This window comes from Mirounga leonina, unplaced genomic scaffold (assembly GCF_011800145.1).
Source record: "Mirounga leonina isolate KUSES-001 unplaced genomic scaffold, KU_Mleo_1.0 Mir_55, whole genome shotgun sequence".
Classification (NCBI taxonomy): Eukaryota; Metazoa; Chordata; class Mammalia; order Carnivora; family Phocidae; genus Mirounga; species Mirounga leonina.
This window is the reverse complement of record NW_023270816.1, coordinates 5580720-5605498: the sequence shown is the minus strand read 5'-3', so window position 1 is coordinate 5605498 and position 24779 is coordinate 5580720. Positions and strand designations below refer to the sequence as shown.

At 36.2% G+C, this 24779-nt stretch overlaps 1 protein-coding gene across 1 annotated transcript in view; it reads right to left on the bottom strand.

The window, feature by feature from the left end:
- The window catches only part of LOC118001957 (parkin coregulated gene protein), a 321863-nt gene that overhangs the window by 296358 nt on the left and 726 nt on the right, over positions 1 to 24779 (bottom strand). The gene's annotated exons all lie outside the window — the stretch shown is intronic.

Below are 24779 nucleotides of genomic sequence, written 5' to 3'. Positions count from 1 at the left end.
CCAATGGTACACACTGGCATGGACTATATGAAGCTAATAGCTTTAATTGACAAACCATACATAGCATTTAACACATGAGGAGCATTACAGACACCATATAAAAGATTTTCCAAAAATTTTACTCCATTATTTGAAGATGGATAATCTAGTTACAAATGCCTCATCTAGCTCTCCAAAAACATCATCATCATGTACTCAGGTTGGGTCATTTGATCACCAGAAAAGAAGATCTGTTGATTTTTTCAAGCCTTCGGAATACATTCATGGTCTACCTTATGATCCTAGAATAATTTTAATGAGTAAAATGATAGTGTGAATGAGAAATAATTTTTCTGAGTGCTATAAAAATTTTTATTGGTTCATTATTCCAGTTTAATGTGCTATCGTTCAAATTTTCAAAATTGACTGACTAAATTGCATATATGCATCTGGGTCAACATGAAAGCTAGTTGTTGGCCCTTGGCTGAAATAAATTTATGGTTCCTTATAAAATGTGAAGGATTCCTAAGACATCTCTGAATGAAAATAAATGAAGGCAACATAAAATTGAGTTTTATGGACAAGGAACAAATAAATCTCAACAAATGAAGCAAAATATTTAAGTACTAACTATCACAGCTTCTAATGAAATCCTAAACATTAATATGTGTTGGGTAGCTTACGATAGAGAAAGTGAATGCAGACATAAATATACTTAATGGAGAAAATTATAAAGACTTTGTTTTCATAATGTAATTAATAATATTTCAATAAAGCTCATATAATAATTGTATATTTAATACCATACATAAGGATGGATGTTTTCAGTAATGGTGCTGTATACACTGACGGTTTATTAAAGTAAGAACAATGTTTTTTTCTTTTATTCCATGTATTACAGGCCTACAAGAACAACCCTCATGCAAGAAGCAAGCTTATACAACCTCTGTGAGATCTTTTGAATGTCTCAAAGATGACAAGGATGAGCTTGCCGTGGCCATTAATAACTTCATACCAGCTGGGGTAGGGCTGACATGATGTGGTTTTGATCCTCTTGACAGCTGGTGCAACTAGCTTACTCTTAGGTATTTAAGCAAGAGAGATAAACTCATATCCACATAGAGACTTGTGCCCCAATGCACAAGTAGCAGCAGTCTTTAACAACCACAAACTGGAGACAACCTAAATGCTCATCAACAGTGAGTGGTCAAACACATTGTGCTATCTTCACACAAGTAGAATGTTGCTAGCAACAAAAAGGAATAAAGTATCGATACATGCAACATGGATGCATCTCAAAATAATTATGCTGACTGAAAAAAAAACAGAAAAAAAATGTAGTATAGTCTGTCTAATTCCATTTATATAAAATTCTAGAAAATGCACACCCATCTATGTGATGGAAAGGAGATCATTGGTTGACTGGAGATGGGGGAAGGAGTGTGAGAGGGATTACAAAGGCACAAGGAAACGTGGAAATGGTGGATATGCTTATTATTTTGATTGTTGAGATGGCTTTACATGTATATGTGTATATCAAAATTTACCCAGTTCTATAATATATGTAGTTTATTGTCAGTACCTCAATTAAGCTCTTTTTAAAAAAAGAAATAGTAGTACAAGCATATAATTTAGAGATTTAAAATAATAAATACTTAAAAGTGGTAGAACTGAAAGAATCTGGGCCTGGGGAGCAGGCATAGGGTGGGGTCTGATAAGTCCTGATAAGCCAATCTCTGCAACTTAACCTGCCAACCTGTGCACCTGTCATACTGAGACTTTATAGGAAATAATTTTCAATTTGAAAAGTCATTAAAAGGTAAAGGAAATTATATGGCTCTTCCACTATAAATTGCATGTATGTTCTGAGTTCATTTTCCAATATTTTAATAAATTTTGGCAGATCCGCTTCAATCCACTTTCCTCAGAGACAAATATCACTTATTTGTGGGTGACTGGCCAGGAATAAAGGTGAGATCTATTACAAAACAGAGTAACATTAACAAATTTAACTAATTATTTTACAGAATATTAAAAGTTGAAACAAGTTCAACTTGTCAACATAAGCCTGGCAGTTGACATAACTTTTTAGGCTGCCTAACATCTGTTCTCCAGAATGCTCCCTACCCTTCCCAGGGTGGTATTAGCCTGTGCTTTTCCTAACAGGAGACTAAGGGTTTTATTTATTTATTTTTTAAAGATTTTATTTATTTATTTTACACACACACACACACAGAACAAGCAGGAGGAGCAGCAGGGGGAGCAGCAGAGGGAGAGGGAGAAGCAGGTTCCCCGCTGAGCAAGGAGCCGGATGTCAGGCTCCATCCCAGGAACCTGGGATCGTGACCTGAGCTGAAGGCAGACACTTAACTGACTGAGCCACCCAGGTGCCCCGAGACTAAGGGTTTTAAATATCTCTTTGGCTTAAGATCAGACTTCAGTGTTCCCCAAGCCTCTGCCTCTTGTTACTAATCTTTTTGGCTGGAACTCAGTTCACTTTGGGACCATAGGTTTGGATTCTGACTCAAGTGTCTGCCTCTGCTGTCTCTTGGGTCTCTTACATGAAGGCCTACCCTGGCTGGATCTGGTTGATTTTGGGTTTGCCAGCATTAGCTCTGGATAACCTTGGTGTTTCTACTATGTAAGTCACTGGAGGTAATTCAATCTTGTCCAATATATTCCACACACTAGTGCTGATTCATGCCTTTGAAATCCTCCCAAGGTTTTTGATTCCTTTGGTTTTATAAGTCCTAATCTAAAACCCTATTCCTAATATTAAGAAGGGTATGTACCGCATGGAGCACTGGGTGTTACACGAAAACAATGGATCATGGATCACCACATCAAAAACTAATGATGTATTGTATGGTGACTAACATAACATAATAAAATTCAAAAGAGTTAAAAAAAAACAAAACCCCTTCCTGTGGTTCTTATCCAAGTATCAAGTGCTGACAAATTTTAACTCAATCAAATTATCTTCTACTTATATAAACAGGAGGTCAAATTTGATCTAGAGAAGGGTCTTCTATCCATAAGGAAGTTCTTAATCAACCCCCTACATTTTTTCCTATGTGATGAATTGAAAGGAATGTATAACAGGTGTAGATGGACACTCAAAGTGTAATTACTTTCACAAAATAAGTTAGAATTAAACAATCAAGAAATACAACTGAGCATCTCCAATGTCTAAAACACTGTGCAAAGCATTGAGGGGCACAGAGAAAGAAATATAAGACATTGGCCATTTATACTTCCCACTTTATCTTATAAAGTTATATTTGATGAACTGAAAGATTTTCATTATTTACTCGTAACAGTGACAGAAGATAATTTTGTATATGTAAACCACTATGGATGTGTGTATAATCTAGTATAATCATGAGTAAATATGATATATCATTTATTCAAGAAATTCCATAGGGACATAAAGCATACACAAAGGCATGCCTCATTATTGCTTAAAATTACCAGTATTTGGGGGACCTGCATGGCTCAGTCAGTTGAACGTCTGACTCTTGGTTTTGGCTCAGGTCATGATCTCGTGGGTCATGGGATCAAGCCCCATGTGGAGCTTTGCCCTCACTGGGGAGTCTGTTTGAAGATTCTTTCCCTCTGCCCCTCCTCCCATTCATGTGCGTTCTCTCTCTCTCTCTCTCTCTCTCTTTCTCAAATACATGAATAACTCTTTGGGAAAAAAATAAGTGATTTTTTTCTAAAAAAATAAATAAAAAATTACTAATATTTATTTTATACAATATTTGCTGTTTCAATAATCACTGTATTATATAAATTCTAAAATATATTTAAATATAATATGGGTTAAATTCAAATATTTTTTATGTTCATGTGAAAGCATTTAACAGTGTGTCCTCTGCTTATTTTTGAAATAAAGTTACAGTTTTATCACGTAAAATAACTGATTTTGTTTTATACAAAGTACAGGACACAGAAGATTTGGTTAAGAATTTACTGTTTGTCTCTGGGATTATTTATTCACAGCTACTTTAATTTAGAATAAATAATCTGTGATATATATTTCTCCATAGATTCTCTTCTAAGTAAAACCACCAAAGGAAGGTAGTTAGCTATAATCTATCTTTTACTCATTATTTTATTTGACATTTATTATATAATCATATTTTTTCTAGTCTTACTTTCTCTAACCTATGCTACACTGATGACTTTAACTTCAATTGGTTTTGGAAGATAATTCTAAAGTATAAATTATTATTTATATAACACAATTTATTCTGTATAATATAATAAATCCACATGCTTTTTTGTAAATGGCAGTGACTTTGGTAAGTAATAAAATTCATAGGTAATGATATCATAAGCTTTTTTTAGGCTATGACTCTTACATGTGTATGGAAAACTTAAAAAATAAATCTCTCCCTGGGCGCCTGGGTGGCTCGGTCGTTAAGTGTCTGCCTTCGGCTCAGGTCATGATCCCAGGGTCCTGGGATCGAGTCCCACATCGGGCTCCCTGCTCGGCAAGAAGCCTGCTTCTCACTCTCCCATTCCCCCTGCTTGTGTTCCTGCTCTCGCTATCTCTCTCTCTGTCAAATAAATAAATAAAATCTTTAAAAAAAAAATAAAAAAAATAAATAAATCTCTCCCTGAATATAATACTTCTTCTCTACCATAGACTAACTGAATTACCTTACAAATGCTTTAGAGTTTCAATTCTTGGATGCTAAATGTTAAACCTAAACTCCTCTTGCCTCACTTTTTATCTCCTACAAAAGCAGGGGTCACCCTATGTATTAAACCTTGGCATGCTTCTCACCAATACTTGGTCACTGTGTGATCAACGATATATCTGCACAAGCCCCCAAAGTGGCAGATTTATTTTTAAGTCAGTTCTTATTAAGCAGTAACAAAATCAATAGGTCTTCCTGAATTCTCTCTCAAAATTTTCATTTTAAGGCCAGAGATTATGAAATATACATACTGAAAATATAAATAAGTTTTTTTCCAAAAAATAAAATAATTGGAATACTATAGACAAGTTCTAGAATTCTGGGTCCTTCAAGAAAATTTGAATAAAGATTGTTAGCTATCATTAGGTCATTTTCAGGAACTCCTGAAACAGGAATTTGGTAGGTCCCCTGATAAGGTTAAGGAGAAGCAAAAGAATACATCTTGATGGAGTTTTTCCATTGTTTTCTAATTCTTGTTTGTAACTTGTTTTCTTTTGCATTTTTCTCTTTACTTATCAAAATATCACAAGAACCAAGAACATTTAATGAGTGGAGTTTTAGCAATCAGTTGTGTTTTTAAATCTTCCATTCAGATAAACTAGAAGAAAGTACTGTTTTATGGACTATTAAATATGGATATAGAAAAGAAACAGGAGGAAATATCAAACCTTATCAGCCTATTTCAGATTTGTTTAAGATAGATCTAAGCCTTATTATTTATGATCTATATTATCAAATAGTGAAAATGTGTTTACATAGATGGTTTCTGTAATAAGCTGCAGTAAAATAAATTATCTGCAATTAACAATCCAGGATAACTATGGATAAAAAATGTCTATTTTCAAGTTTCCAAAGAAAATTTTCAGAAAATATCTTTTCTAGACCACAATGATAACTAATAAACCCCAAGCAACTATAACTATAGAAACGAAATTACATAACCATCAAGCAACAAATCTATTAATAAAAAAATCATATTCAAAACATGATCATAATGCTCCAACCAATGGGAAAAAGAATCACTCATAAATAACAATCATATGAAAGTAAAAACAAATACAATTACATACCTTTATAATAACAAGAATAATAATCTCTATTAAAAATAAAGGTATTAAAAAGAAAGACATGAGATAAATATCCCAATCAAAACCTTAGTAAAGGGGCACCTGGGTGGCTCAGTCATTAAGCATCTGCCTTTGGCTCAGGTGATGATCCCAGGGTCCTGGGATCGAGCCCTGCATCGGGCTCCCTGCTCAGCGGGAAGCCTGCTTCTCCCTCTCCCACTCCCCCTGCTTGTGTTCCCTCTCTTGCTGTGTCTCTCTCTGTCAAATAAATACATAAAATCTTAAAAAAAAAGAAAAAAACCTTAGTAAAGAAAATTAATAAGGGGGGGTAAGAGAACAAAAATCATATGCAAGAGCAGATATAAATCTATTATTAAAACCAGAAGAATTCATATGTAAATTTAGGAGATAATATACAAAGATACAAACAAAAAGCCAAACAAATCACAAATAAGTCAAATAAAAAAAATTAATAAAATAGCAATGAGAATACAATGGCAGGTATCAAAATTTAAAATATATTAATAACATATGTATGATATGATTCCAATTTTACCCAAAAGGCAAGTAGAGATGCTTTTCAGGAATAGTTCAAGAGTGATTAACATTAGGGGTGCCTGGGTGGCTCAGTTGGTTAAGCGACTGCCTTCGGCTCAGGTCATGATCCTGGAGTCCCAGGATCGAGTCCCGCATCGGGCTCCCTGCTCAGCAGGGAGTCTGCTTCTCCCTCTGACCCTCCTCCCTCTCATGCTCTCTGTCTCTCATTCTCTCTCTCTCAAATAAATAAATAAAATCTTTAAAAAAAAAAAAGAGTGATTAACATTAAAGAAAGGGATTTTTATATCTATTTTCTTTTTCTTTTTTTAGGTATTTTCTTAAATCTCTACATAAGAATTTTTCCCTTTTATAATTAAAATAATTGTTCAAAAACACATTGTTTTTTCTCTTTTTAAGATTTTATTTATTTATTTGACAGAGAGAGAGAGAGCAGAAGCAGGGGGAGTGGCAGAGGGAGAGAGAGAAGCAGGCTCCCCACCAAGCAGGGAACCTGACATGGGGCTGGATCCCAGAACCCTGGGATCATAACCTGAGCCGAAGGCAGACGCTTAACAGACTGAGCCACCCAGGCACCCCCCAAAACACATTGTTAAAAGAAAAACATTAAATCCAATGAATTATTTTTTGTAGAATGCAAGTGTAGTACACATATTTAATTTTCCTCCTAAAGGAAAGTTTTAGCTTTCTGTTAGTTTATAGAAACATCACTTTGTTCTAGTAGTAAAGAACTCCAGGAAGATAGGCCCCTCCTTCAGCCCCCAAAGATGAGTCAAACTCAGCAATCCCATCCCCACTTGCTATGGACTGAATATTTGTGTCTCTCAAAATTTGTGTTGAAGCCCTAATCCCAAGGTGATGGTGTTTGGAGATTGGGCATTTGGGAGGTAATCAGGGTTAGATGAGATCATCCTTTGGGATGGAATTAGCAGTTTTTTTGTTTTTAAAAGAAGAGTAGGAGAGTCTCTCTGTGTGCTTTCACTGAGTAAAGGCCCTGTGGGGACACAAAGTAAGTCACACCATCTGCAGGCCAGCCCTCACCAGGAACTGAACTGGCCAGCACCTTGATCTTGGACTTCCCAGACTCCACAACTATGAGAAATAAATTTCTGTTGTTTAAGCCACCCTGGTCTGTGGTATTTCTTATGGCAGCCACAGCTAACTTAAAACACCCCCTTAACATTAATACCTAGGTTGGGGTGATATTATAAGACTGTGGTAAGTTACTAGGAACAATTTTGCTACCTGGTAAGTGAAAGAGATGCCAATGACTTACATTTGTTTTTTAATGCTAAATACATCATGTCTGAATCACATACAAGAATGTAAGGATGATGTAACATTATAATATCATCTATGTATATGTTATATAAATTAATATTAAGAGACTGATGGAATTAAAACCTTATAATCATTTCAAAAGATGCAGAAAGTGTCTTTGATAAAATTCAATAATACTCAGTATTAAGAAAAACCCTTAGCAAATTAAGAATAGACTGTTATTATCCCCCAATTACCCTACACTTTAATACTTTTCTAGTCAAAATCCCAAAAGAGATTTTCACGAAACTTGACAACTAATCCTAAAATCCCTATAGAGGGTAAGAGACCAAGAGACCACATTCTTGGTGAAAATTGGTGAAACTTACTTTACCAAATATCAAGATGGATAAACTTACACAATTAAGACCGTGTGATACTGGCCCAGTGCTAGATAAATCGACCAATAAGACAGAATAGAGAGTCCACAGTTACTATTTATAAAAGGTACTGGATGGGTGGTTCTCCATATGGAAGACCAAATTAAAGCCTTACCTCTCATCTTAAAAAATGAATTAGTGACTGAATAATTAATAATCTATGGAACATCATAAGAAGAAAACATATGCAAGAAAGCCATATATATCAGGATTAAAAAAATATTTCTGAAGCTAGGCAGAAAATATACAAACCATAAAGAGAGAATTTGGTAACTATAGATACTTAAAATTAATTTTAAAATTTCTATGCATCAAAGAAAAACAAAACAAAACAAAAACAACCCTACCCTCTTGCGATTTCCCCACCAGTGTCTCAGGTAAAAATTGACAATGGGGAACAAACTGATTGACTTTTAAGAAAAAGTGGGCCCAGGTGAGATGTATTTGGTATTTAAACTAATTTAAGTTTGTTGGTTTAATTAAGATAAACATGTCTTTAAAGTTATCAACACTAAATGTAAAACTTTATCCTATGGAGGTTTGCTAAAGGGCAAGTAAGTTCATGTTATCTCTGTTGCAATTTGTTAATAAAAAGATAACTAAAATGATGGTTAATTGTCTCAAAATTTTCATGGGTAATTGTTAGGATAGCTTTCAAAGACTTTGGTAACCTGAAATTGTAAAGTTTTCCTTGGATGATAAATGGGATTAAATTCATTGTACATCTAAGTCTTTTCCAAATAGGATAAAGTGCTAAAGCATTGATTGATTACTGGATGTAGGTTCATGCTTTTGACTTCTTATTGCAAAAGAACTAAAGATACTTGAGTCTGTTGGTAAACATGCTTTACGCTTAACTAATTAAAAAATTTGCCATCTACAGAATTTTGATGTAACAGTTCACAATTGTTTACTGCTTAGTTTTTACTATGAGGACTAAGGCTTCTAGGATTGAAAATTCTGCTAAATGTAATTATAATAGACTGGTGGGAATAAGGGAAACAACTCTATATGTAGAAAAGTAGGAGGTATGTAAGAAAGATATAAGGAATGGGAATGCATTTTTGTTGAAGGTAAAAGACCGTAATTTTGTCCTAAATAAGGTGGTTGTTTGGGGAAAATGGCTTGGCACACAATCTGAATGCAAAAGAAAGTTGTAAAAGGTCTGTAAAGGGAAATCTTTGGAAAGGAATTTTAGGTGTGGTCAAGATGGACTAAGATTAAAATGAATGGATTTTAAAGTACGCTGGTATAAGAATAAAACTCCCCTTACTCTCTGTTAAAAGGTCAAAGTTTTCTAGAATTGTTGGTCTGCTCTTGATAAGAAAGTGTAAATAAAGGTTTCTTTTTCTCTTTTGTCTGCTCAAAAAGCCAGTTTCTATGTTTTGTCTTTATCAGGTCTTTGACAATCCCTAATCCTATTTAGGCATATGCTTAAACTTTCTGAGGTTTGTTTGTTTGTTTGTTTGTTTGTTTTTTAACAAACTTCCCAAGAGGCCTTTTTATTTGGTATGTTAAGTTACTCTGGAAGCATTGTTAAACAAATGATAAGCCTTAGGTTACATTTGGGTAAATGCTATAACTATTCTAGAGATTATACGCAATTCCTAAAGTTTTAATGTTTTAATATAAGGTCATCACTTGATATTTTGATTATTGCTATATTGTAAACTCTCATCAGATCTTTAGCCATGTCCATTCTGAATTTTTGTCATTTATAGTTATTGTTCCATCTTCCAGGAAATTCATATAAGGGACTTTTAGGACAAATACAGGTATTTGATATCTTTAAGATTAAAACTAAAACAGGTAAGAATTTCCAGAACTAACTAGAGCTGCATTCAAACTAAACAAGAATAGTATCATGGGACTAAGTGAATTGGAAAAAATAGTTATAGTTTTTTTGTGACTCTTACTTAAAACATTGCTGGTTCTCTATTTGCTCTTCCAGACTAAGGAGACTTTCTCTTTTAAGACATCAGTGATATACAGAAATAATAATAAAACAAATTAAAGCATTTAACTTTTCTTTCTACCTGAACCAAAATTCAAAGGTCTCTAAAACTCAGAGGTCTGAAGTTCAAAGGTCTCTCAGTATTTTTTCCAAGGCAATCCTAGTCATTTGCATAAGTTCAGTAACAATTTGTTCTCCTTGTAATAGGACACCATTGAAAACACTGGTTATTTTACCAAGGCTTTGACTAAAATACCATATTTGAGAGAGACATGCATAAACTCAGATATGACCAACCAGCTTTAAAAAAAAATTTTCACTCTTTGGGGAATCACGCATCATACAGGCATCCCTTATAACCCACAAGGACAAGCCATTATTGAATGTGCACACTCCACCCTTAAAGACTTGTTAAATAAACAAAAGAGGGGGAATATAGGTCTAAGTAATCCAGACCCCTCCTCATGATTATATAAGGCACTCTTAAGTCTAAACCTTTTTAATTTGAATGACCAATTTTTAACCCCAGCATTAAAACATTTCACACAAGAATCCCCGGGGCCATGTCCCTTAGTCTTATGGAAAGACCCTAACTCAAGACTGCGGCAAGACTCCCATGAACTCATCACTTGGGGAAGTGTCTTGCTTGTATCTCCTCACAGGAAGGACCATCTTGGCTCCTGGAGTGGAATATCAAGCCACATCATGGCTTGGCACAGACCAAACCCAATCCCAAAGATGAGTCAGCTGAAGTTAAGCGAACCCCAACCCCCAAGTCACCTGCTACAGAGAGCACAGGAAGCACCAGGAATGACCTGCGGAGGCCTGAAGAAAACTACTCAGATAGCCGAAGAAGTCCTACAGGGCACAGGATAAGCCTCCACCCCTGAAAACATGTTCCTGGCCATGCTCTCAGTGGTAAGTACAACTTCTGTCATGGTGAGTATATTTTACTGTCTTATTCCAGGAGCTATGGCCACTAACTACTGGGCATACATGCTTAACTCCCCCTTCTGGAAACCCTTAACGTGGGTTGATGTGCCCTTTCTATGTCCAACAATAACTCTAACTAGGTAGGAGGAACCTCCTTCTCCTTTTCCCAACCCCAGCTTAATGGCTCCTTCTGGGCTTCCATACCATCTAATGTAAACTTATATGCCACAATTCTTCCCATATACGCTTCTCTGTATGATCCTCTTTGCATTACTGTCTCCCCCCAGATTTGGTTATATTTGTGCATAAAGGCACCAACAAAAAGACTCAATTAATCTTAAACTCTGTTGGTTATTATCTGGCAGGGCAATCAGACACATAATAAAAGCCACTCTTCTCATCTTCGGGGGGGAAAAGTACTAAATGGACCCCATCTTCAGAGAGGGTAACGTGGGAGGCATGTCCAGCTCTTAATCCCCATATCCTTCATCTAGATAATCATACTATTAAGGCCTGGAGTCCAAGAGGATATTTAATAGCTAGTGAGACAGAGATTAAGATCCATCCAGCTAGCAATGGAGGCTGGATCGGCAGAGCAGCCTCTCCTATTATCTGGTGCAAAGGCCTTAACTTTCCCGATTCAGTCGTCCCTCTGGAAGCCAGGACATGTATTTCGCCCCCTCTCTGTGTGGCATGAAGAATACTACAATTTGGGGCGCCTGGGTGGCTCAGTTGTTAAGCGTCTGCCTTCGGCTCAGGTCATGGTCCCAGGGTCCTGGGATCGAGCCCCGCATCGGGCTCCCTGCTTGGCGGGAAGCCTGCTTCTCTCTCCCCCACTCCCCCTGCTTGTATTTCCTCTCTCACTGTGTCTCTCTCTGTCAAATAAATAAATAAAATCTTAAAAAAAAAAAATACTACAATTCCTCAGGTAGTTACTCCATGATTTTTCATAAGAACTTTACTGATTATATTCAACTCTGTATACCACACCCTTATGTTTTCTTATTTGGAGCCAATATATCCCTATCTAAGGAGGATGGGCTCTACGTTATCAAGACCTCCAATATTATTACGGAGCCTGCTGAAATAATTACAACAGTACTTAACCAAAAAGCTACTCACATCTTTGTTTTAAAAAAGACAGCCTTTTGCCTGTATCCCTGTCAATCTTACAGGCCTTGGGAGGAATCCAAATCGCTCAGCATCCTTAATCAGGCACTCAGGACTTAACAAGGCCGTGCAGGTTTCTAGGCCCACGGAGAGCAGGCACTGCAGCACTAGCTCCATTTTGAGGACCACTAGCAGGGCTGTACCTGCTCTCCCCACACCATCCAAACTGCCCAACATGTTGATCAAATTGCGTATACTGCAACCTGAATTCCAACTGAACTCCGGTTGAATTCCAATTACAACAGACGATCGATCAAAAATTGTTGGGGAGGGGCACCTGGGTGGCTCAGTCGTTCAGCGTCTGCCTTCGGCTCAGGTCATGACCCCAGGGTCCTGGGATCGAGCCCCACATCGGGCTCCCTGCTCCACGGGAAGCCTGCTTCTCCCTCTCCCACTCCCCCTGCTTGTGTTCCCTTTCTCGCTGTGTCTCTCTCTGTCAAATAAATAAATAAAATCTTAACAACAACAACAAAAAAATTGTTGCGGAGACTCCACCTGATGGAAGTAGCAATAGAATACCTGGGAGAAAAACAGGAGGCCCTGGATTTTCGCCAGAATCTTAATTGTGATGGGGCCCAGAAGGCCCAGAAGGCCCCTTTACACTGGAACGGTACTCAATATGATTGGGGAGAAATTAAAAAAACATCTTCAAGGCTCCCTTTGAGACAATTTAACCTCAGACATTCACAACTTAAAAAGAAACAGGTTTTATCTTCTCTCACCACCATTAATGAACATGAGCATAAACAAAAAAACTGGGGTATTCTGACAATCTACAATGGTTAAATCCAAAAAACTGGTTTTCTAATAGCAAATGGGGACTCATTGAACTGTCCATTATTTTACTCATTTGTCTATTGCTTCTCTTTGTAGTCTGCAAAATCGGAAAAACAGCACTTTCCCCAATAGGAGAAACTCGAGATTTGAACCTGGCACAACTGCAGCAAGACTTCCAACCTACAAAGAATAAGAGAGGGGGGAATGTGGGAACTCATAATGCCTGGCTAGCGAAGGTATGACAAACACAATCCTCCTTGGGAGAGGTTACTTGAGAAGCAAAGGAGGAGTGACCAGAAAACTGGGCCTCCTGTTAGATTTCTGGGCTGAAAACAGCCAGATCCTCATTGTGGCTCAACACAATCTCCCAGGGGACAGATGCTTAACTTAGGTTAAGCATAAATCCTTAATAGTCACCTACTCCCTGCCTGCAGGTCACGAACACAGTTCTAATCACACAATGCCTGTAAATGTCACTGCCCTAGATATTAAAACTTTACACTCCTTTCTAATCTTGATTCTTTGATGTAACAATAACATGCATAATAAAAATGGAGGTAGAGCTTGACTCAAGGCCTCTCACCAGGCTCTCTCCTTTCTCCTACTTAGGTGTCTGGAATAATCTTTTCATTCGCTGTTTCAGGGTTTGCTGGCCAAACCCAATGAGAAGTTGTAATTGGTACCACAGAAATACAAAGGATCATAAGAGATTACTATAAACAATTATATGCCAACAAATTGTAAAATCCAGAAGAAATAGATAAATATCTAGAAACACACAATCTTCTAAGACTGAATCATGAAGAAACAGAAAATCTTGAGACTGATTACAAGTAATACAATTGAATCATTAATTTAAAAATTCTCAAAAAAACAAGAGACCAGGACCAGACAGCTTCACAGGTGAATTCTACCAATAGTTTAAGAAAGAGTTAGTGCTTATCCTTTTCAAATCATTAAAAAACAAAAGAAAGAGAAAGGAATGTGAATGCTTCCAAACTCATTTTACAAAACCAGCATTACCCTGATGACAAAACCAGAAAAAGACACCACAAAAAGAGAAAATCTTAGGCCAATATCCTTGATAAATAAAAAAATCCTCCACAAAATATTAGCAAACTGAATTCAACAATGTGTTAAAAGGATCATACACCACAAGCAAGTGGGATTTATTCCAGTAGTGCATGGATGCTTCAGCATCCACAAATCAATCAACATGATATACCACATTAACAAAACTAAAAAAAAAATTATTTCATCATTTCATAGATGCAGAAAAAGAATTTGACAGAATTCAACATCCATTTCTGATAAAAACTCCCAACAAAGTATATAAGGAATGTACCTCAACATCATAGAGGCCATATATATGACAAACCCAAAGCTAACATCAATTCAATGGTGAAAAGCTGAAAGCCTTTCCTTTAAGACCACAAACAAGACAAAGATGCCCACTTTATTTTCACCATCTTTATTCAAAATAGTTTTGGAAGTCCTAGCCAGAGCAATTAGGCAAGAAAAAGAAATAAAAGACATCTGAATTGACAAGGAAAAAGAAACTGCAGATGACATGATACTTATATAGAAAACCCTAAAGACTCCACCAAAAAATTATTAGAACTAATAAATGAACTCAATAAAGTCTCAAGATACAAAATTAACAGAAACTGGTCATGTTTTTATATGCTAATAATGAGCCATCAAAAAGAAAAATTAAGAGTTTCACCTACAGTTGCATTAAAAAGAATAAAACACCTAGGAATAAATTTAACCAAAAGATGAAACACTTCTTCTCTAAAAACTATAAGACATTGTGGTGCCTGGGTGGTTCAGTCAGTTAAGCATCTGCCTTCTCCTCAAGTCATGATCCCAGGGTCCTGGTATCAAGCCCCACATTGGGCTCCCTGCTCAGTGGGGAGCCTGTTTCTCTCTCTGCCCCTCCCCCTTGCTCTGCTCTCTCTTACTATCACTCTCTCTCTCAAATAAGTAAAATCTTAAAAAAATAAACCTATAAGACATTGATGGGAAAAAATTGAAGATGACACAAAGAAATGGAAAGACACAAGGTTCCTGGGTGGCTCAGTCATTAAGTGTCTGCCTTTGGCTCAGGTTATGATCCCAGGGTCCTGGGATCAAGCCCCACATCAGGCTCCCTGCTCTGTGTGAAGTCTGATTCTCCCTTTCCCACTCCCCCTGCTTGTGTTCCCTCTCTCGTTGTGTCTCTCGCTGTCAAATGAATAAATAAAATCTTTAAAAAAAAGAAATGGAAAGACATACCATGCTCATAAATTGGAAGAATACTGTTAAAATGCCCACACTACCCAAAGTAACCTATGGATTCAATGCCACCCCCAACAAAACACAGTGGTATTTTACACAACACTAGAATAAAAAATCCAAAAATTTGTATGACACCACAACACACCATAAATAGCCAAAGCAATCTTGAGAAAGAATAAAGCAAGAGGCATCATGCTCCCTGATTTCAAACAATATTACAAAGCTGTAGTGATCAAAACAGTATGCTACTGGCACAAAAACACACATGTAGATCGATGGAATAGAATGACGAGCTTAGAAGTAGACACACACACATATGGCCAAATAGTCCATGAAAAAGAAGGCAAGGATAATACAATGGAGAAAATACAGTATTTTCAATAAATGGTGCTGGGAAAACTGGACCAGTAAAAGCAAAAAATGAAACTGGACTTATGTCCAGTACATGTCTTATGCCATGTACAAAAATAAATTAAAAATGGATTAAAGACTTGAATGTAAGACTTGAAATCATAAAATCACTAGAAGAAAGCGCAGGCAATAAGCTCTTTGAAATAGGTCTTAGCGATACTTTTTGGACTAGTCTTCTCAGGTATGGGCAACAAAAGCTAAAATAAGCAAATGTAATTGCATTAAACTGAAAAGCTTTTATGCAGCAAAGGAAACCATCAACGAAATGAAAAGGCAACCCAGGACTAGGAGAAAATATCTATAAAACATATATGAAATAAGGAGGGTTAATAGCTAAAATATATAAAGAACTTATACAACTTACTATCAACAACAATAACAAACCCCAACTAAAAAGTGGGTAGAGGACTTGAATGGACATATTTCCAAAGAAGACATACAGATAGGCAACAGAAACATGAAAAGATGTTCAGTGTTCTATGCTCAATGTAATAATCATCAGGGAAATGCAAGTTAAAACAAGAATGAAATAATCACTTCACACCTGTCAGATCAGTTATTATCAAAAGACAAAGAATAGGAAGTGTTGGGGAAGATATGGAGAAAAGGAAACCCTCATACACTGTTGGTGGGAATGTAAATTGCTGCAACCACTATGGAAAACAGTACGGGGATTTCTCAAAAAATTAAAATTAGAACTACCATGTGATCTAGCAACTCTACTTCTAGGTATTTATCCAAAGAAAATGAAAAAATAATTTGAAGAGATATATATATATATATACTGGTATGTTCATTGTAGTATTATTTGCAATAGCAATAGCCAAGATACGGAAGCAACCTGTGTCTGCCAATAGATGAATGGATAAAGGAGATTTGAGATCTCTCTCTCTCTCTCTCTCTCTCTCTCTCTCGGAATATTACTCAGCCATGAAAAATAATGAAATCTTGCCATTTGCAACGACAAGGATGGACCCACAGGGTATTATACTAAGTGAGATAAGTCAGACAGAACAACAAATATTGTATAATTTCACTTATATATTGAATCAAAATCAACACAAGACAAATGAAACAAAGCAAAACAGAAACAAACTCATAGATACAGGAAGCGAACTGTTGGTTACCAGAGGGGGACCTGGGGGATAGGCAAAATAGGTGATGGGGATTAGGAGGCACAAACTTCTAGTGATAAAATAAGTTATGGGGATGTAATATACAGCATAGGGAATATAGTCAATAACATAACAACTTTTTATGGTGATAGATGATAAGTTGAATTATCACCAGGATCATTTTGTAATGTATAAAAATGTAGAATCACTATGCTATACACCTGAAACTAACAGGATATTATATGTCAATTATACTTCAATAAAAGAAAAATTTAAAAATTGCTACAACATCAATTTCTCTGAGAACTCAGCGCGGAGAAAGCTTGAATACGCTATAGAGATTGATAGGCTACTTCCTGTGTGATAACAAGTGTATAATGTTCCCCTCTGAGCAGCCAATGCCCAGAAGCTCACAATGAAATCTGAACATCAATCAATAAATACACTGACCCTTATGAATGGCAAAACTGATTCTCCTTTATCTCAGGCCTTCTAGTTTAATTATATTTTATTTCATTGTTTGACTATTGTTTCTTCTATTTTGTTTCTGATAACTCCAATTTATTTTCGAAGCCTTGTGTCATAATGTATATGTATTTCATTGTCAGACTGTTGAACTTAGTTGAGGAACACCTGACAAATAAATACATAAACAAAACATTTGAGATAAGTTTTTCACACAAAGTATATATTTTTAAAAAAGAGGGAAAGTCACCATTAAGAGAATGGAAGGGGGGTGCCTGAGTGGCTCAGTCAGTTAAGGTCTAATTCTTGGTTTGGGCTCAGGTCATGATCTCAGGGTCATGAGTTCAAGCCCTGAGGCAGTCTCTGCACGGGGCATGGAGGCCGCTTAGGATTCTCTCTCTCCCTCTCCCTCTGCCCATCTCTCTCTCCCCTTCCCCACCCCAACCCCAGCTCATCCCACTCTCTCTCTCACTTATAAAAAAAAAAAAAAAAAGAAGAAGAAGATGGAAAGGAAATTCAGAGTAGGAAACTATACTTGGAATATATACATTTAATAAATGCCTTATATCATGTAGAATAGAATATGAAAAATTAAAAAGTACTATAAATAAATAAGCCAAATTAAGTCATGAGAAAAACACCCAAAGGTCTTGAAAAGACACCTCATAAAAGAGGATAATCAAATGACCAATAAATACATTTTTAAAAGTTTTAAGCTTCATTAGTCATAATAAAAATTAATATTAAATTCAAGAGATAATATTATACACCCACTAGAATACCTAAAATGCAAAATAAAGAGAACAGCAATTAGACGATAGAGCAAATAGTACTCTCATGTAGAGCTAGCAAGAGTTTAAACATGAAAAATCAATTTGGAAAATGATTTTGATGTAGTTACTGAAGCAAACATATTCATACCCCAAGACTCAGAAATTCTCAGGAATATATTCTTGGACATTTATACATATTTTCTCCAAAAAAAAAATTTTCCTAGTAACACTATTTGTGATGATCCTAACCTAGAAGTCATACAAATCCTCATCAGTGGAAGAACAGATAAATAATGTTCTATAGACACCCAAAAATACTACACAGGAATGAGTATAGAGGGTCTATAATCATATGCAATAATGTGGGTGAGTCACACAAATTTAATGGTCAGACACAAAACAATTACGGACTTTAGGATTTCATGGATGTAAATGCAAATCTGTTATCAGAAGATTGAAATTGGGGGTATATTTGGGCAGTGACTGGAAAAGGCCTGAGGGAGTTCTGTGTTAATAACGTTTCATGATCTGGGTGCTGGACCAGTGTCTTTGGTTTAATATTCATTAAGTGATACACTTATGTTGGCATATGATGCATTAACAAAAGTCTAAAAAACAAGCGATCAATAGAGGACTGGTCCAAGTCAGAAATATATAGAAATCTAAGTTCCGTTCCTTGCACTACCATTTAATAAGTGTCCTGAAACCACAACAACAAAAAATTAAGTTGTCTGAGATTTATATGCTAAGTGGAGGAAAAAAAAAAATCTGCCCTGCCTCCTCATAACATGGGTTGGAAACTCAGATGGAATAAAAATGACTATCATATATTAAAACATATAAAAAGCTACTATATTTAATATACATATAACATTGCTAGGTCATTGAAATTAAATAGGAAGATATTTTATATAATTTAGTTTAACTATATGTAAAGGGTCATATAAGAACCCTCTGGTCATTTGGAAAAAAAATAAATTCAAACTGTCTGTCCCACTTCCTAAACAAAAATGAATCAGGAAAAAGCAAAGCTTTTTAAAATAGAACACTAAAATCATAAGAGGATTTGGGGGTAAAAAAACTAAAATTTTTAGAAAGGAGAAAGCTTTGTAAACCTTACCACTTTAACATTTTACAGTGAGCACGTACAACTTTTATAATAAGGTAGTTAAAATATGGCATAAAACATTTGTAAATTATTCTAATTCCTATATTTTATATTTATATAACACCATTAGCATTTTCTTGAAGCTGCTAATTGAAAGATGATTGTCTCATTATAGTATAAAAGATAGGTCATTTATTAATCTATCTGACCAAAAAAAAAAAAAAAAATTGCACCTCTTATGTGCCGGGAACTCTTCTAGAGCTAGAGATGCAGCAGTGAGTAAAATAGTAATAATTCCCTGCTCTCAAGGAGCTAATTCTGTAGTGGAAGAAGACATAGGATAAACTAAATTAATTTAGAGGGTGGTCAAATTTATGGAAAAACATAAAATGGAAAGAAGATGAGTGTGCTGGACTAGGGATGGAACAGATTATTAAGAGGTTGAAATTTTAAATAGTCAGGGAAGCTTTCACTGAAAAATTAATTTTTGACAAAAAACTGAAGTAACAGGAGATGGTGATATGTAAGGGGGGAATGCATTTCAACTAGAGGGTACAGAAAGGGCAAAGGGACTGAGCCAGCTGGGCAACTGGCATATTCAAGGAACAGCAAGGAAGCTACTGTGGATGGAACAGAATGAGTGAGGAAGAAAACCCTAAAATATATGGATAAAGAAGCAAAGGTGCCAGATTACTTAGGACCTTATAGGAGTATAAGAACTTGAACTTTCACTCTGAGATGAGGAGCCATTGAAGGGTTTGAGATAAGGAATGCCTTGATCTGGCTGAGTTTTAAAGGGATCTTCTGAGCTCCTAAATTGGGGGGAGGGTTGTTAAAAAAAAAACAAAAAAAAAAACCCAGACTAAAGACACATAACAATTACAGCAACAAGAGAGAGGGAAAAGATGAAACAGGAAGAAAGGGTAGATTTACTTACCTTAATTCATCAGATACTTACTGAGTACACTGTTAGGCACTGGTTAGGATGAAAAAAATTGGTTAGCCATGGGTTCTGCCCTCACAGGGAATTTATAGGACATACAACATGAGTCAAAGTAACTATAATACACAGTAGAAAACAATGAGTAAAGGATAACTTTCCATCTGGGTTGGCAAAGAGGGAGAATTAGGGAAGTCTTCTTGAAGTAGTCGGCATTTAGCTGGCCACAAAAATCAAAGCTCCTTGACAGGATGGATGCCTTTTCCTGCCTTCTCAATTGCCAGCACCTGAAACAGTGCTTGGCATAGTCCATGATTAGCAGATATCTGTTACATTATGTCTGAATGAGCGTGGGTGTGCAGGTATGTAGGGAGGAGGGCATTCAAGCAAAGGGAACAATATAAGTGACATCACAACAATGAAGAGTTACAGTTTTAATTTGGTGGAAGGAAGTGAGAATAGGGGGAGATGAAATTAAAACCTTGGGGTAGGATTACATCACAGAAGACCTTGCTGGTCCGTGGAGGTACCATTGATGGGAAGGGAATTTTGTACTGGAAAGATGAATGTGATAATATTGATACATGATTGAAACAAACAATCAGTTGGTGGATGGAAGCTAGAGACCAGTTTGGATGATATTGTAAAAACCTGGACAGAAGGGGATAAGGACCTCAATCAGTTTATTATCACTTGGTCCCCTCATCATTAGTACTTCCACTATACTGAGTAAATATTTGTAAGCCTTACCACAGACGTGTATTTACTTGTCTGTTTCCTTTTCACTAGCAATATGGCATATTTAGCACTGGCGGTGGACACTTCTAATCATCCCCCGATTTCCCTTTTTCCCTTTATTACAGTAATAAAATGCCTCAAGTTTCAGCTTGACATAGAGCTACCAGTCAGAGACTCCATTTTCCAGCCTCTCTTGCAACTGGTTGTGGTCATATGACTAGGTTTTGGCAATGGATTTGAGCGAGAGTGACAAGTGCAACTTTTGGGACATGCATTCCTAATGAAGCTGCGTGTCCTCCCATTTCTTCCTGCTCCTTCCTGTAGGCTGCTCCTTACCCGTTTTTCTCTCCCCATGCATGAAGGAGGTGTTGGAGATTATGCCTTTTTGCACTATGTAACTTTCGTAGCCCTTTTCCTGATGAAACAGATATAGGGGCCTGGGAGTTGCATCAAGGGTCAATTTTTCATAAGTTTTTTGTACAAAGAGAAAATATAGGCCTATGACCAAATTCTAGCCAGTGGTATTTGAATGGAAGTGGGGTGTAGTGTCTGAGTCATGCCTCTAAAAGGAAGCTTTCTGCTTCTTTTTTTCCCTTCTTTCTGAGGGTAGGGATTTGACCCTGGTGTTGGTAAGCCCACCGTGACCCAGGGCATCATCCTACAGGATACAAAGGAAGAATATACAAGCAGTGCCAAACAAACTTGGACTTATATAACAGAAACAACTTCCATCTTAGTTCAACCACGGTTATTTGGTCTCTGTTAAAGCAGCCAAATCGATATATTAATACATAATTTATAAATACTGACCATTACCACTATGTGTTGAATGAATATATGATTAGTAAGTATAAACATCTCTAAGTAAAGCAATATTAAAGAATTATTTCTCCCATTCCCCTAAGCTTTGAACATAAAACATCTATAGTCTATAGAAAAGGAAAGCTACAGTACAAAGCTTCAGTTGAAGTCAACTTCTGTATAATCATAACTTTGGGTCCAAATCCTAACTTGCTTTATGATAAAGTGTATTAGCACAGAAAGCATCTACTGTCAGTTGAGGTTAAACCAACACAACACTGAGCTACTGGTTTCTGGTTATAGGTTCTAACATACCAAGAAACAAGGCCTTTAAAAGGAAATGGACTACAAAATCTTCAAATTCTGTATGTCCTATCAGTCTTTTTAGGCAAATGTAACAATATGAATTTGAATATTAGTCTCTGATTTCAGGTATTTTCTCCTTACTTGTTTTCATACAGAATGCAACAATAGGGCGCCTGAGTGGCTCAGTTGGTTAAGTGACTGCCTTCGGCTCAGGTCATGATCCTGGAGTCCCGGGATCGAGTCCCACATCGGGCTCCCTGCTCGGCAGGGAGTCTGCTTCTCCCTCTGACCCTCCTCCCTCTCATGCTATCATTCTCTCTCTCAATAAATAAATAAAAATCTTTAAAAAAAAAAAAAAGAACAGAATGCAACAATAATTTCAAGGAAGTAAAGGAAGAACAATATTTGACATTGGGTTTTAAAAAACTGGCCATTTATGTTTATTATTATTTTAGAAATTTTTTTATTCTTATACATAGATTATGACTGTGTAAATAAGGATTTCTGTTTGTACAGCCCATCTGATCAAATCTGTTTATGATCAAGTGTATCTACTTATGTTACTAGAGCATTCTCAAAGAAACACCGAGAGTGCCCACAGAACTCTTTAGGGTTTAGCTGTGTATGTCTTTTGTGGAAGAGCACTGGTTGGTGACTCATTTAATTAGGAAGGGTTTGAAAGAGGCAATTGAAGGTGAGCCCCAACACTGGAAAAATGATTTGGGTGTCAGGTTTGGGACAGGGGTTGTAATTTAGAAAAGCTGGAGACCTGCACATTATTTTCTGAATAGAAATAAACCTTAAGAAAGACATAGAGCTATTCTGACTTTTTAAGCCAAAAGGTTTATACTGTTGAAGACAGAAATAATGAAATGTAAATGTTGGATATAAAAAGGAAATTTTTATTTCCTATACCACTGAAGTTCTTTTGTATAAACAGTACCTTTTTTTTTTTTTTCCTGTACACCAAGATTGCTTTATTTCATGACTTTGGTGAAAACATTTAAACTCTTTGCTCAGAAAACAGTACCTTTTTTTTTATCAAGACTTTATTATTGTGTGGTAGTTTTCCTTGGAGGACTAAGGACAAGGACTTTATTTTGCTGATCCCAAATCTTCAGAACTGTGCCTACCATTAGCAAGTTCTTAGTTTAGCTAACCAAAAAAAAAAAAAAGAGAGAGAGAGAGAGAGTTGCTGATTGAATGAATAGACAAGTGGATAATGCTTGCATCTATGAATTGTAATTTCCCACTAAATGAAGTAGAAGAATGACACATCCTGTTTTGAGGGTCTTCATGGAAATATAGCTATTACACTAAGAGACTTTCCCTAAAAATACAAAAATAAGGAGATATTTAAACTCAGATAAGTTGTTTATAAAGAAGGCTGCTTCACAATCAATGTTTTTTGTTACTTAAGTTTTGAAAGCATATTTACTTCATTTGGTAATACTGGAATACTTAATTTTCCAGAAACTATGACTTTAGGTATAAGGCTATGTTAAAAAATAAACATGATTATAAACATAAATTTAGAAAAAGAGAGAATCTGACCAATTTTCTACATGTCTGTGAACAAATATAACACTGAAAAAATGACCAAGATTATAATTAGAAATATTGTGTCAATGAAAAAACAAATAATTAGCTTGAATGGTTATGGTATTCTATACTGCTGATAAATGAGTCATGTTGATCCCCATGACCACCTACGTATGTGAAAACCATGCAAAAGGATTGTAACTACAACAAGCTGAAGTTTTAGTCTATTTCCACAAATTTTCATTATTGTAAACCAACTGACACACATTCCAATAATCCAAATATCATTTTGTGTAGTAATATGGTAATCTGACGTAGGGATCTAGAGGTAAGCGGTTTCATTCATGTAGGTAAAGGATGGGGTATGTAAAAGAAATCATGTGATACTGAAAGCAACACTATTCATTTAACATAATGAGCTACTACTATACAGTAAGTCAGATGCTCCCAGAGTGTAAATTATACGAATTTGAAAGCTGCATTTATTATTAATATCTCATTCCCAGACAGGGGCTTGCTTAGTCAGAAGTAAAACCTGGTTTAGCATACCAAATTTAAAGCTGTTTAACAAATGCGAAAAAGTTTTTTTTTTAACCTATCATGCATGTAGCGAAATCACCTGCGTGCATTTTAAACCTTTTTTCCCCCTAATAGTATTGAGAATATTTTATTTTTACTACCACAAATAATAGAAATTAAATACGAACTATAGTAATAGCCAGAAATACTTGAACTGAAGAAGCTTGGATTATTTAAAATTTATCATTTAAAAGTTCTGGAAATAGACTTCATATTAAATTGCCTATCAGTGCTCTAACAGGCTGATGCTATTTGTCAGAAAGAGGGTTGTTAGAGTAAATGCAGGGATGTTCCAAAATATCCTTAGGTTGAATTGATGAGATTTCATATTGTAGATGATTTAATGAGTTCATTCTTCTAGGTGTACATCAGCACATGTCAAATTCTACAAGAGTTTATGATTTCTAAGAACTCTCCTTCTAGAAGGCCCTTTGCTGAGTGGCGCTCGATTAGGAATCAGTAAGTAAAGAGGCTCTTTTTTTATTTTCGTGTAAATCGTTTAAGAGTAATTTGGGGTGGGGGCACCTGGGTGGCTCAGTCATTAAGCATCTGCCTTCGGCTCAGGTCATGATCCAGGGTCCTGGGATCGAGCCCCACATAGGGCTCCCTGCTCAGTGGGAAGCCTGCTTCTCCCTCTCCCACTCCCCCTGCTTGTGTTCCCTCTCTCGCTGTGTCTCTCTCTGTCAAATGACTAGATAAAATCTTTAAAAATAAATAAATAAATAATAAATAAAATATTTTCATAATGATTTTTTTTTTTTTACATGTAAGTTTTTATAGTTCTGGGGCGCCTGGGTGGCTCAGGCACTAAGCATCTGCCTTCGGCTCAGGTCATGATCCCAGGGTCCTGGGATCGAGTCCCACATCGGGCTCCCTGCTC